Source organism: Diceros bicornis, chromosome 2 (assembly GCF_020826845.1).
Source record: "Diceros bicornis minor isolate mBicDic1 chromosome 2, mDicBic1.mat.cur, whole genome shotgun sequence".
In the NCBI taxonomy this organism is placed as follows: domain Eukaryota; kingdom Metazoa; phylum Chordata; class Mammalia; order Perissodactyla; family Rhinocerotidae; genus Diceros; species Diceros bicornis.
In genome coordinates, this window is record NC_080741.1 from 28,491,590 (window position 1) to 28,504,828 (window position 13,239).

At 36.4% G+C, this 13,239-nt stretch overlaps 1 protein-coding gene across 4 annotated transcripts in view; it reads left to right on the top strand.

The window, feature by feature from the left end:
- The window catches only part of LOC131413228 (ubiquitin-conjugating enzyme E2 E2), a 339,406-nt gene that overhangs the window by 42,819 nt on the left and 283,348 nt on the right, over positions 1 to 13,239 (top strand). The window contains exon 4 of one of the 4 annotated variants that reach the window (XR_009221918.1): positions 5,479 to 5,594. The exons of the other annotated variants lie outside the window; for them this stretch is intronic. The gene's annotated coding sequence lies outside the window, so the exon portion shown is untranslated. The remainder of the gene's footprint in view (positions 1 to 5,478; positions 5,595 to 13,239) is intronic. 4 annotated transcript variants of the gene reach the window in all.

The window sequence follows — 13,239 nt, forward strand, 5'->3', positions numbered from 1 at the left end:
TGTAAGTTATGGTGTGAATCATAATAAATTATTCGGTAGTTCTTCACTCCACAGTTGTAGAACCCTGTGAGTAACACAGATCCAAGGACTATGACTTAGGAAAATGAATAACACACTATTATCCAGCTTGCTACTCTACAGGCTATGTATGTGAAAAAAGAATTTGTATGACTTAACCACAGACATTAAAATTTGGTTTACCAATGAAAACAGATTTTCTTAAGCAATATGATTTATATTCCCACAATAGAAAGAAAAAAACCAAATCTGCAGCGTTGTTTTGTCCTTCATTATAGAGTGTATTTTACTTTTGTATTTATGTTGGTTGAATAGCCTGTAAAGAGACTAGTAAGATTACAGTAATGGGTAGTATTTTCTACATTTTATCTTAATAAAGAATATTTAAGAAACATTTATTGAATGCTTAGCAGCGAAAGGTACTTAAATAGGTTCTTTGGGGGCATACAGAGATGACATATTCCTTACTCATGGGTTAGAGGGTGAAATATAAAAGAAAAATAAAACTAGGAGAAAATAGATTTTAGGGATGACTTCTAGAAGTGATAGAAGAAATTATAAGGAAAAAAACAACCAATTTGACTGGATAAAATTGCAAACTACAATAGTTGAAAAAGTGTGTGTTGGTGGAGAAGGAGGAGAAAGTACTCCAAAGGAGCAAATAACAAACTGGAAAAATGTATTCACAGTAAATGGGACAGGCAGAGGATGACAAACCAGTAGGAAAACCATGATGACTGCCATAGGTTAATGGGCGTAGTACACAAACAGGGTTCACAAAGGAAATATGGTTAGTAAACAGGCATATGGGAAATGTTTAACCTTGTTAGGAATCTAGGAAATGTGATTTTAAACAAGGAGGAATCATACACAGTGCTGCTGAAACTACTACTGTTGCTGGAGGACTTGAAAGATACAACTCTAATTGAAAGCATGTTGACACTATGCTTCAGTAGCAATAGAAATGTTCATAACCTCTAATTCAGTAATTTAACATAAGGGGCTCTAGCTTATGGAAAATAATTAAAATTAAAAATAAAGACTATTATGTATAACAGTGAAAATGTGAAAGTAAACAATGTTATGTGAAGAGAAATTGCTTAATTGTAGTTAATCCTTTCATTGGATGGTTATGTATCCAATAAAAGTAACTGGACAAACTATACAGTAACATAAAAAGGGGTACGTTATATGTAATATATGATTATAAGTTTATAAAATACAAATATAGAAAAATTTGAAAGGAAAAGAAGAGATAATTTATAATCTTTGTGTTCGAGTAGTGAGGTTATAGATGATTTTTTCTCTCTTATGTCCTCTCTAAAATAGTGTTATAAAGTTTTTAAAATTTAAATGTGATTTATATTTTAAGAAGATCTAGTTCTCAAGGAACTACTAGTTTAGTGGAATAGAACTACAGTAAAAAGAAATAGACTGTTGACTGAGAGAGACATAAACATGCTCTGGGAAGACTCTTGAAATTCAGTTTTCTACATACATAATTGGTTCTTATAAAGTCAAGCGAACCTTAAAAGTTGTTTCGTAATGAAATAAGCTAGATTTTTTAAGGCACTGAAAAATATGTATAAATCTAAAAATGTCAATCAGATGCTGTTCCTTTTATTCACATTATTGTAGAAGCATTAGTTTACATTCTATACTATTATGCTACAGAAAAGTCAGCCAAGTAGTATTTATTTAAATAAATTCATGGAGTGCTTATAAAGTTTTCTAGGCATGTATCTGAGGGTGGGAATGAATGCAAGTGAATAACTTGGTCCTTGCTCAAGGGAGCTTTGCTTTAGTTGAGGAGAATCATCTTTGCGTCTGATTAGACCCTGATACCAGTCACACATTATTAATTACTTCAGCCAATGTTTACATCAGGAATGACTTGAAATCGTGGAGAAGAGAGGTAATTTTGACTGAGTGATGCTAGAAAGACTTTAGAGGTTGTGACAGGTTGCTGAGCCTTGAAGGATGGTAAAAGGTCACGAAATAAGCAGTGTGTTTTCAGGTGGCGGTCTTTGAAGGCAGCAGAAGATTCATGAAGTAAATAAAAGGAAGATGAAATGAGATTCCTGATATAGGGAATAATGTGAGCAAAGTCACGGAGATGTTAATTTTGGATTTAGGGAACATCTGGTTGCCCTGTGTGTTCGGAGATATAAGTAACTAGGTGTTTGTGGGGCTGTGATAGGAGAGTCAGTAGCCAGTGTTTGAGAAGCTGGTCCTTGCTAGTTTGTGCGAGTAACTAGGGATAACAGAGATGAAAAAGCCTCTGTTCTCAAGGAACGTGTGGTCCAGCGTGGGGACCAATAATTAACTAATATCCAATATATTGGCTTAAATTTATATGTTAAGCTTTGTTGGCCTTACAAAAATTCCTGTTCACAAATTTAAGACATTGTGTTGTTCTAAAGGAAACCATAGGATGTTACGGGATTACATGAAGCGGGGGGAGTGTTTGATCCTGGCTGGGAAAGAGCTGGGAAGGAGTGACCAAGAGGACTTGCTGCAGGAGGCCACGTGTGAGCTGTTTTGAAGGATACGTAGAAATTAGAAGAGAGGATGGGAGTGAGGAGAAGAACAATCTGGAAAGGCAGGGTGTAGCTAGACTATTCACAAGGAAGTTAAATGATCTTAAAGGGATTTAGGGACTCCGTTAGTTTCTTTAAGGCATTTTTTCTTTTTTAAGGCAATTTTTTCATTTTAAACATATGACCATGTTTAAAAGAAATTGGGTAATGAAAAGGATAAGCTAGTGCTGCCTACAGTGGTTTATGAGTTCATATAACTTGGCCATCTTCAACACATCTGAAGAACAGTTTGTTATGAGATAGTGAAGGGCAGTTTAAGGGTAGCTTTTATTTAACTTTAAAATAGCACACTTTAAAAGAGGTAGAAAGGTAGAGGTTTACTGTTTATTAATGATAAGCTGTATGAACAGAAAGCAAAAATTCAGGGATTTAATGAGGCAGCTAAAGGGAATTGAGAAGTACAGGTATAGAAAGAGCTAAAATGGGGAGAACTGGCATTTCCAAATTATTGACACTGGTCTAGGTAGGAAGTGGTTGATAGGTCTAAGCTCTCTCATTTTATCTTTTACAAAAGTATGAGCTTTTGAACATTTTGCTTTTTGTCACCTATGGTGTCTTTGTCTTCATTTGCAGCAGATTTAGCTTCTTTTAATCTGTTTTACTGTTGGTTAAATTTCCCAGTAGCTGGGAATGAAATACTCCAGCAGAGCAGTTTCTGAGAGTATTTATTAGTAAACTTGCTTTCCCAAACCAGCCTTTGAAGTTAATTCAGGAAATAGCACTATGTTATAAAAGCAAATGATGCTGCCCATCGTAAGCCTGTGAGGCAGCTGTGGAGATCCTTCTGTTTGCCTGCTCTTTAGAAGTAAAGTTGGCACGTGAGTCACGGCCACTGAATTTTTCTTTTGTTCTTACAAAGTTCTGATTACAAAGTTCTTTTTAGTATACACATGCTTTCAGTGTATATGGAAAAGACTTCACTGAAATTAATAAGATTGTATTATAGTCTCATCATGATATTTCCAGTTAAAATGATAATTGTTTATTTTAGGTATTTGTACATCTAAGTAAAATATTGATACTGCCTTATCATATTGAATGCTTGGGGATTTAGATTACTGTTTTTATTAGTCTTTTATTTTAAAGGAAATTCCATACAAGCTATGTGTGTTTGTGCACATGCATGTATTTTTATTAGTAATGTAAACTAAAGAATCTTCTGTGTTTTAATCTTTGACAAAAAGCAGGTGTAGTTTAAACTATATTCCTTAAGGGTATGTTATTTAATCAAAAGCATTTTAATTCTTAGTTATAGATTTAAAAAAACAGGAAAAATGTGATTTCTTGAGGTTATGTCAATTTCTTTGAAAACAATAAAGTTCCTTTGAAATTATTAGGATATATCAATTTTTCATAATAATACCACACTAGGTCAGTAGCGTGGCTGCATTTTTTTGCTGAGTTCTCTCTGAATTTTAATGCAGTGCATTAGATATTGCTTTGATGTTTAGGTGTTTATCTAGAAGCTTTATCTACTTAGTTCTAAGGCCCACTTGTGTACACACACACACACACGTACATATACACATCATCACACACAAAATCTCTTTCTTCTTGTTACTGTCCGTTTCTGTTTTATTCCCCCAGAGGTTGCTAGAGTGGCATCTGTTCTAGTTTGAGTAATATAAATAGTTCTTCCTACCCCCCCCTGCATGATTTGATAGAACATTAGGCACTTAACAAAGAAAGAAATCTATTTTTTGGGTGTTGTAAATCAAGAAGGAAGTGGCACCAACTTAATAATTTCTCTCTTTTCTCACCTCAGGTCTTGTGGATAGAGTGTTTTTATGGACCATGAATTCCTTTCCTCTAGATGGATGTGGCTTATGGGAGAAACTGTGTTAATAACTCCTGAACCATGGCTTCTCTGTGTGGGTCTCCATCTTTTAGGAGAGGCCAAGCCAGAACTCCAGTGGTCTCAGGTTGTCATCTAAATGGCATGGATGTAATGACAACCACAGCACATGGCTTAGGCTGAGATCTTTCTTGGTGATCTTCTCCCCCCTAGCTCTTCTCCATCAGAGCAGACCAGCCCTTCATTGGTTCCATGCCTCAAAGTCTGTTAAATGAAACCATAAGCTGAGCTTTTAGTCTTATATTTCTAAGGGCCAATCTCATGAGTGAAGGTGTGCAATAAAACAGCTTTCTTGTGTTAGCTTCATTGCTTTATTTTGTTTAAGGGAAGAAAAGTTTAATATATTAGGACTTTCTTCTGGCTTTTACTTTACTTTTTTTCTTGGTTCATGATACATTTGAAGCCAGAAAATACCCAATATCTTGTCCTATGCATATCAGCATCACTTTCATCTCTTTTTTTTTTAATTTTATTTATTTATTTTTTCCCCCAAAGCACCAGTAGATAGTTGTATGTCATAGTTGCACATCCTTCTAGTTGCTGTATGTGGTATGCTGCCTCAGCGTGGCCGGAGAAGCGGTGCGTCAGTGCGAGCCCTGAATCCAACCCCCGGGTGCCAGCAGCAGAGCGCACGCACTTAACTGCTAAGCTACGGGGCCAGCCCTCATCTCTTCTTTTGTGTGTGTGTGTGTGAGTGAGAGAGAGAGAGGAAGATCGGCCCTGAGCCACATCTGATGCCAATCCTCCCCCCCTTTTTTCTTTGCTGAGGAAGATTGGCCCTGTGCTAACATCCGTGCCCATCTTCCCTTACTTTATGTGGGATGCCAGCCACAGCATGGCTTGACAAGCGGTGCGTCGGCGTGCACCTGGGATCTGAAGCTGCGAACCTCGGCCGCGGAAGCAGATCATGTGCAGTTAACCGCTGCGCCACCAGGATGGCCTCTTGACGGGAAGCTTTTAACATAGCAATATCTCAGATCTATAACAAATTTGTTTCCTTTAAAGCAAAACAAATACAGAAAAACAAGACCTGAGGTCGTGCTGTGCAAACCAACCGTTGGGATCCATCTGGTCCAACAACCTCAGCTCATTGAGAAGAGGTGTAGCTGGCCTGCGAAAAGGTAAGCTGTCTGACTATTGAGAAAGCTGCAAACCCCGGGCCGCCGCAGCGGACCGTGAGCACTTAGCCGCTTGTGCCACCGGGCCGGCCCCGATATCTCCTTTTTAATTTGGAGAAAATATCAGTATTTTGTGGAAAAATTTATGGTATACAGGCTGGCATTTGCTTTTTACCTTTATTTATCCTCCAGGTTTATAAAATTGGTAATCAGAAAGAAATCTACAGTTGGTGTAATTCCTTAAGTTTTGTATTTTTGCTTTTCTCCATTTAGAACTGCTTCTTTCATCTGTTCAGCCACAGCCATTAAAAAAAAAATTCTCTTCCTAGGAGAAATGAGTATTAGAAATGGATTTAAAAAGAAAAGGTTAATGAGAAGAGATGACAGTACATATATAACCATGTGATTGCTCTGCAAAGTATGAATTAATTATACTGATAATGGAGGCTAAGCCTAGCACAGGGATGGGATTGGATTGCTAGCAGGATGGAATGGCAACTGCACGTGCAAGATTAGAGCATGTAATTGAACATACTGAAGATAAGACTAAGAACTTAGGTTTGATTAGAAAGATGAGAGGCAAAACAGTAGATGCTTCACGAGGGGAGCGAAGATGGTGACTAGCAGATGTTTTTAGTAGGAGAAAAAGGACGAGATGTGAGATATGATAGTATGAGAGAGTGTGAGTCGTGGCATTGGAAATGATTTTGATGTAAGTGGGGTTGGTAGTGACAGTAAAAAGTAGAAAACTTGAACTTGTTTCTGTCAACTGACTCCTGGACGTCTGAAAAAAGTCACCTTAATGTACTGCTTTTGAATGGGCTGCTTTTAAGTAGTTTGCCTTTCTGTATCAGTTTTATTAATAACAACTATAGTAAAATGAGCTATCAAAAATCAGATCATTATGCTGATTATAACACATGTTTCTTTTGGTAGTGATCTTCTGAAAATGGATCTAACCTCAAGAAAGGAGAAAGTGCATGTCATAATGTTTTGACTTGTATGAAATAAAAGACTTTCTGAAACACAGAAAATCCTTGGCAGTTTATTTCTTTAAGGTGACGATTTTTATACAAGTGAAATCTGTTTTTTATTTTTTTGTATCTGTAGCATTTTTTTTAAAATGCACCTTATTTTTTTAGAGCAGTTTTAGGTTCCCAGAAAAATTGAGCAGAAAGTACAGAGATTCCCTATATATCCCCTGCCCCCACAAATGCATAGTCTCCCTCATTATCAACATCTCTCAGCAGAGTGGTATATTTGTTAAAATTGGTGAACCTACATTGACACATCATTATCACTCAGAGTCCATAGTTTACGTGAGGGTTCTCTCTTGGTGCTGTACATTCTGTGGGTTTGGACAAATTTATAATGACATGTATCCACCATTATAATATACAGAGTAGTTTCACTGCCCTAAGAAATTCTCTGTACTCTACCTATTCATCCCTCCTTCCCCCAAGCCCTAGCAACTGCTGATCTTTTTACTGACTCCATAGTTTTGCTTTTTCCAGAATGTCATATGGTTGGAATCATATACTATGTAGCCTTTTCAGACTGACTTCTTTCACTTAGTAATATGCACTTCAAGTTCCTCTATGTCTTTTCCAGGCTTCATAGCTCATTTCTTTTTAGTGCTGAGTTCCATTCCAAGTCCATTGTCTAGATATACCACAGTTTATCCGTTCATCTTCTGAAGGACATGTTGGTGACTTCCCAGTTTTGGAGTAAAGCTGCTATAAACATCTGTGTGCAGGTTTTTATGTGGACATCAGGTTTCAGCTTCTTTGGGTAAATACCAAACAGTGTGATTGCTGGATCCTGTGGTAAGAGTATAGTTTTGTAAGAAACCATCAAACTGTCTTCCAAGGTGGCTGTACTGTTTTGCATTCCCACCAGCAGTGAGGGTTCCTGTTGATCCATATCCTTGCCGGGATTTGGTGTCTCGATTTTGTCCACTCTAATAGGTTTTTAGTGGTATTTCATTGTGTTTTAATTCGCATTTTCATTATGACATATGATGTGGAGCATCTTTTCATATGCTTATTTGCTGTGTGTGTATCTTCTTTGGTGAGATGTCTGTTAAGGCCTTTGGCGCTTTTTTAATCAAGTTGTTTGTTTTCTTATTGTTGAGTTTAAATTGTTCTTTTTATATTTTGGAAAACAGTTTTTTATCAGATGTATCCTTTGCAAATATTTTCTCCCAGTCTGTGGCTTCTCTTTTCATTCTTTTCACAGTGTCTTTCACAGAGCAGAAAGTTTTAATTTTAATGAAGTCAAGCTTATGAGTTTTTTTTGGTGTTGTATCTGAAAAATCATCGCCAAGCCCAGTCATCTAGATTTTCTCCTATGTTATCCTCTAGGAGTTTTATAGTTTTGCGTTTTATGTTGAGGTCTGTGGTCCATTTTGAGTTAATTTTTGTGAAGAGTGTAAGGTCTGTCCCTTGATTCATTTTTTTGCATGTGGATGTCTAGTTGTTCCAGCACCATTTGTTGAAAAACTATCTTTGCTGCATTGTATTGCCTTTGCTCCTTTGTCAAAGATCAGTTGACTGTATGGGTCTATTTCTGGGCTCTCTGTTCTGTTCCATTGATCTGTTTGTCTCTTCATTCACCAGTACCACACTGTCTTGATTACTGTAGCTTTATAGCAGGTCTAGTAGTTGGATAGTCCTCTTTTTCCTTAACCTTCAATACTATCTTGACTATTCCAGGTCTTTTGCCTCTCCATATAAACTTTAGAATCAGTGTGTCAATGTCCACAAAAAAACTTGCTGGAATTTTGATTGGAATTGCATTGACTCTATAGTGCAAGTTGGGAAGAACTGACATCTTTACAATATCAAATCCTCGTATCCATAAGCATGGACTTTACCTCTATTTAGTTCTTCTTTGATTTCTTTCATCTGAGTTTCTTCAGTTTTTCTGATATAGAGCTTATACATATTTTGTTAGATTTATAAGTATTTCGTTTTTGGGGGGTGCTAATGTAAATGGTATTGTGTGTTTCATTTCAAAAGCCACTTGTTCATTATAGTGGAAAAGAAGTCACAAAAAGTCACTTTAGATTATAGGAAATGTATGGAACAGAGATATGAATGTTACCAACTGGTACCTAGGTGGGATTTCTTGAGTAACTACATAAGAGCCACTGAAGGGCCGTCCCCTCTCTCTTGAAATAAACAGAGAAGCCTGTCCACGTCCATTGGGCCCCCCTAAATCACTGTCTACTTCCTTTCTGATCCTTTTAAGCGTGTATGTGTGTGCGTATACGTGCACATGTGATCACGAATGGGAAGTTATCCCAGAGGATAACTGCTCATTTTTATAAAGTTATATTTGTTATTTGGGGGGAGCGTGGTTTTATAAGGTATTAGGGTTTTTTTTTTTCCTTTTCTCTAAACGTTTAGTGAAAATGTTGCATTGTTTATTACTGTATTATTTCTTCTCATGAAAAAACAATATAGTTTAAAAAATCACTCAAATACTGCAGTGTTTCTTAGAGTAGAATTTAGTGACCAAAGCCTATGTTGCATGTATATATGTTCACATGTAGAAAAATTACCTTACATCATATCTGTGGAAATTGTTTGGATGTTTAAAAATTAAAATGTTATTCTTTCCTTTGTGTCATTTAAAATAGTATCTTAGAGTTAAATCTATTCTGCCTTTTTAGTTCATTACAATGAAGTTCTAGATATGTGTGTAACAGTGCTGGGTTAAAAATTACTAATCTGTGTGTCTTTGAAAATATCTGACTTATAAAGGAGATTTCTGACATATTAGTCCTTTTTTGTTTGATGAGTCATTATATGTGTGGTAAGTATGATGGATATATTATACAATTTAAAAACACTATTATCTAATCCATTTATTACATATATTTACAATGCTTTTCTTTTTAGAATTGGAAAAGACTTGTAAATTATAAGTCTGTACCAAATTGTACTTGAATTATTTTCAATGCCAAGAATATTTCATAGTGTACTTTTAATTAAAAAAAATATAAACATCAGAAAACATAAAATATAGGATCTGAAAATGATTTTTTTTTAATATTATATATTTTTTATTGATGTTTTAATGGTTTCTAACATTGTGAAATTTTGGGTTGTACATTTTTGTTTGTCCATCACCATATATATGACTCCCTTCACCCCTTGTGCCCACCCCCCACCCCCCACCCCCACTGCCCCTGGTAACCACAGTCCAGTTTTCTCTGTCCATGTGTTGGTTTATATTCCACATATGAGTGAGATCATACAGTGTTTGTCTTTCTCTTTCTGGCTTATTTCACTTAACATAATACGCTCCAGGCCCATCCATGTTGTTGCAAATGGGATGATTTTGTCTTTTTTTATGGCCGAGTAGTATTCCATTGTATATATATACCACATTTTCTTAATCCAATCGTCAGTCGAGGGACACTTAGGTTGCTTCCACTTCTTGGCCATAGTGGATAATGCTGCAATGAACATAGGGGTGCATAAGCCTCTTTGGATTGTTGATTTCAGGTTCGTTGGATAGATTCCCAGTAGTGGGATGGCTGGATCATAGGGCATCTCTATTTTTAATTCTTTGAGGAATCTCCATGCCGTTTTCCATAGAGGCTGCACCAATTTGCATTCCCACCAGCTGTGTATGAGGGTTCCTGTTTCTCCACATCCTCTCCAACATTTGTTGTTTTTTGTCTTGGTGATTATAGCCATTCTAACGGGCGTGAGGTGGTATCTTAGTGTTGTTTTGATTTGCATTTCCCTGATGATTAGTGGTGTTGAGCATCTTTTCATGTGCCTATTGGCCATCTGTATATCTTCCTTGGAGAAGTGTCTCTTCATTTCCTCTGCCCATTTTTTGATCGGGTTGCTTGTTTTTTTGTTGTTCAGTTGTGTGAGTTCTTTATATATTATGGATATCAACCCCTTGTCAGATGTATGCTTTGCAAATATTCTCTCTCAGCTGGTTGGTTGTTGAAAATGATATTTTTTAATCCAATTATGTACAAAATATTTTTTTTTTAAAAAGTAAGATATCTCACATGTAATAAATTCCTATAATTTAATGGAACTCAGTATTTGGTATTTAGTAAGCAATGTAAGGGTATGGTAGAATCCTTTAAAAACCTTAAAAGTTGCATTTGAAAGTCCTTTTTAAAGTATGATATTCTGTGTAAGAGATGCAAGATTGTTTGGAATGCATTCGTACTAGAAAAAGCTTTTATCTATGTAGAAGTTAAGGCAAACCACCGAGATGAACATAATGTTTAAACCTTGCTGTAGTCTTAAATTTCAGCATACAAGTCTTTATCTTCAGAAGGCATAAAACTCTTTTGGAATTATGCTGCTTGTTTTCTAGGTGTACAGAGGAAAGGAACTTCCTTCTGATGAGGAAAAGCAGGTGTGAAATTGGTGTTACAAAACAGAGATGTATCTACTGTATTAATGTCTCCCCCTCTGTAATGAGGATGAGAGAAGGAACAATTAACTTGTACATGAGAGGTGGAGGTATGTTCTTAGCTGAGAAAAAAAGTGAGGTGGGGATGCAGCAGTACGTTAACTCTACACTTGATGAACTAACTACTTGAGCCATTGGGACAGCTGGGGGATTTTGACATCTAATTGAGTTAGGTGAGCAAGCAACCATGGGTTTCTGTCTTTGATTTATTTAAATCTTTTTCTCAGGTATTAGTTTGTAAAGTCTGATGTTTATGTATGAGAGCCGTATAGAAAGATACTGTGTTTAACCATTTACACAAAGATCCTTTGTGTGTTTGCGTTGAATTTAAGTAATTAAGAGTTAACTTCTTGAATAGAATTTCTGAAGAGCGTCTGCTAGTACCAGTGGTTTCAGCTTTGGCCTAATTGATATTTAGCTGTTCTGACAGTAATAGGATAACAGATTCAGCTGCTTCTTGAGTCTCTTTTTGGAACATGATAAATAGGGTCATGTCAACATAGTGGAGGATGCTTATCTTTTTTTTTTTTAATTACTTGGGGAGGGGTCTTTCATTTAAAAGCTGTAATGATTTGTGAGATATATGTTAAAAAAAAGAGTGTGGTTGGAACACAGCCCTGCTGAATTTTAAGGAGCATAACTGCTTATCAAGAGACTGTTTCATTCGGGGCTGGCCTGGTGGTGTAGTGGTTAAGTTGGGCATGCTCTGCTTCGGCAGCCCCGGGGTTGAAGGGTTTGGATCCTGGGCATGGACCTACACCACTCATCAAGCCATGCTTTGGTGGCGACCCACATACTAAATAGAGGAGGATGGGCACAGATGTTAGCTCAGGGCCACTCTTCCTCAAGCAAAAAGAGGAAGATTGGCAACAGGTGTTATCTCAGGGCCGAGCTTCCTCACCAAAAAAAAAGAAGAAGAAGACCATTTCACTCATTTTGATTTTTATAGTATTTTGGTAGAGACTTAGAAGGACCATTAAAAGACTTGACTTTATACAAATATTGTAGAGCTTGTTCATAGATAGTTTATTTCTTGGACTCGGTAAGATTTTATAAAAATATAAATACTAACAAAATCAAAGTGTTCTTAACCCTTTTTTATTAGTTTAAAATTCTGGTGAAATAGCATAGGTCAGTGGTACCTAAGAATTGATAGGCCTAATTAAGCCTCCCTGTTTTTTTTTACAAGCTTCTAGACTGAGTGACCCAGACTGCAGTATGTTTGTATTCCATCTCATTCCAAAGAGGATTTGTGGTGACTAATAATAATAATAATAGTAGTTAACATTTATTGAGTGCTTACTATGAGCTAGGCACATGATCTTATCTAATCCTTACACCAACCATATGATGTAGTTACTACTATTATCTTTGTTTTGCAGTTGAGAAAATGATGCTTAGAGGTGTTAAGTAACTTGCCAAAATTTAACATTCTGGGAGATGGAGCTAGAATGCAACCTAAAAGTCTAACCTTTGCTGCTAATCTCTACAGAGCAGAAATCCAAACCAGAATAAATGTCCAAACCAGGAAGAAAAAGAAAATATTGGTTGTTCATGTCTTTAGGTCTCACAGCTGTTATGACTAGACCATGAATTTGACTCTGAATTTCCTATAGCAAAAGAAAAAAAGGTGGGGCAGAGCCAGTGGGGTATGGGACAATACTGCATAAAACCCTTTTCTTAGAACTTGATTCTCAAATAGAGTCCCCCTGTGGGAGCCTCAAAAGAGTCTCTTTGGGAGATGTTGGGAATGATTTCTTCAATAACATTTCCTATGTTATACGTGGTGATGGGTTTAATAGGACTGCTTCTTTTTGATCCCACAATGAAACTTGAGGCCATGATGCCAAAGCATGATTTGATAAGAAGAGTTCTGTGAGATACCATGATGATATGGACCAAGCATGCATGGTTTGGTATGATCTATATATAAAATCCAAAATACTGAGAGAAATGGAATGGATGATCTTGCACATTTGCCAGTCAATCCTGGGCTTTTTATATACTTCAGAAATCAAATGAGCAGATAGTAGAGTTAACATCTTTGTTTTGAAAATTGAGAACTATAAACAAGCAACATAGTAGTGATAGTTGTTAGTTGTATTAAGCTCACAATTGAATGGGTAATTATCCCAGGCTAGGGGATTATCGTGGAAGCCAAGAATGTAAATTCTCAGTAGAAAGATACTTTTCA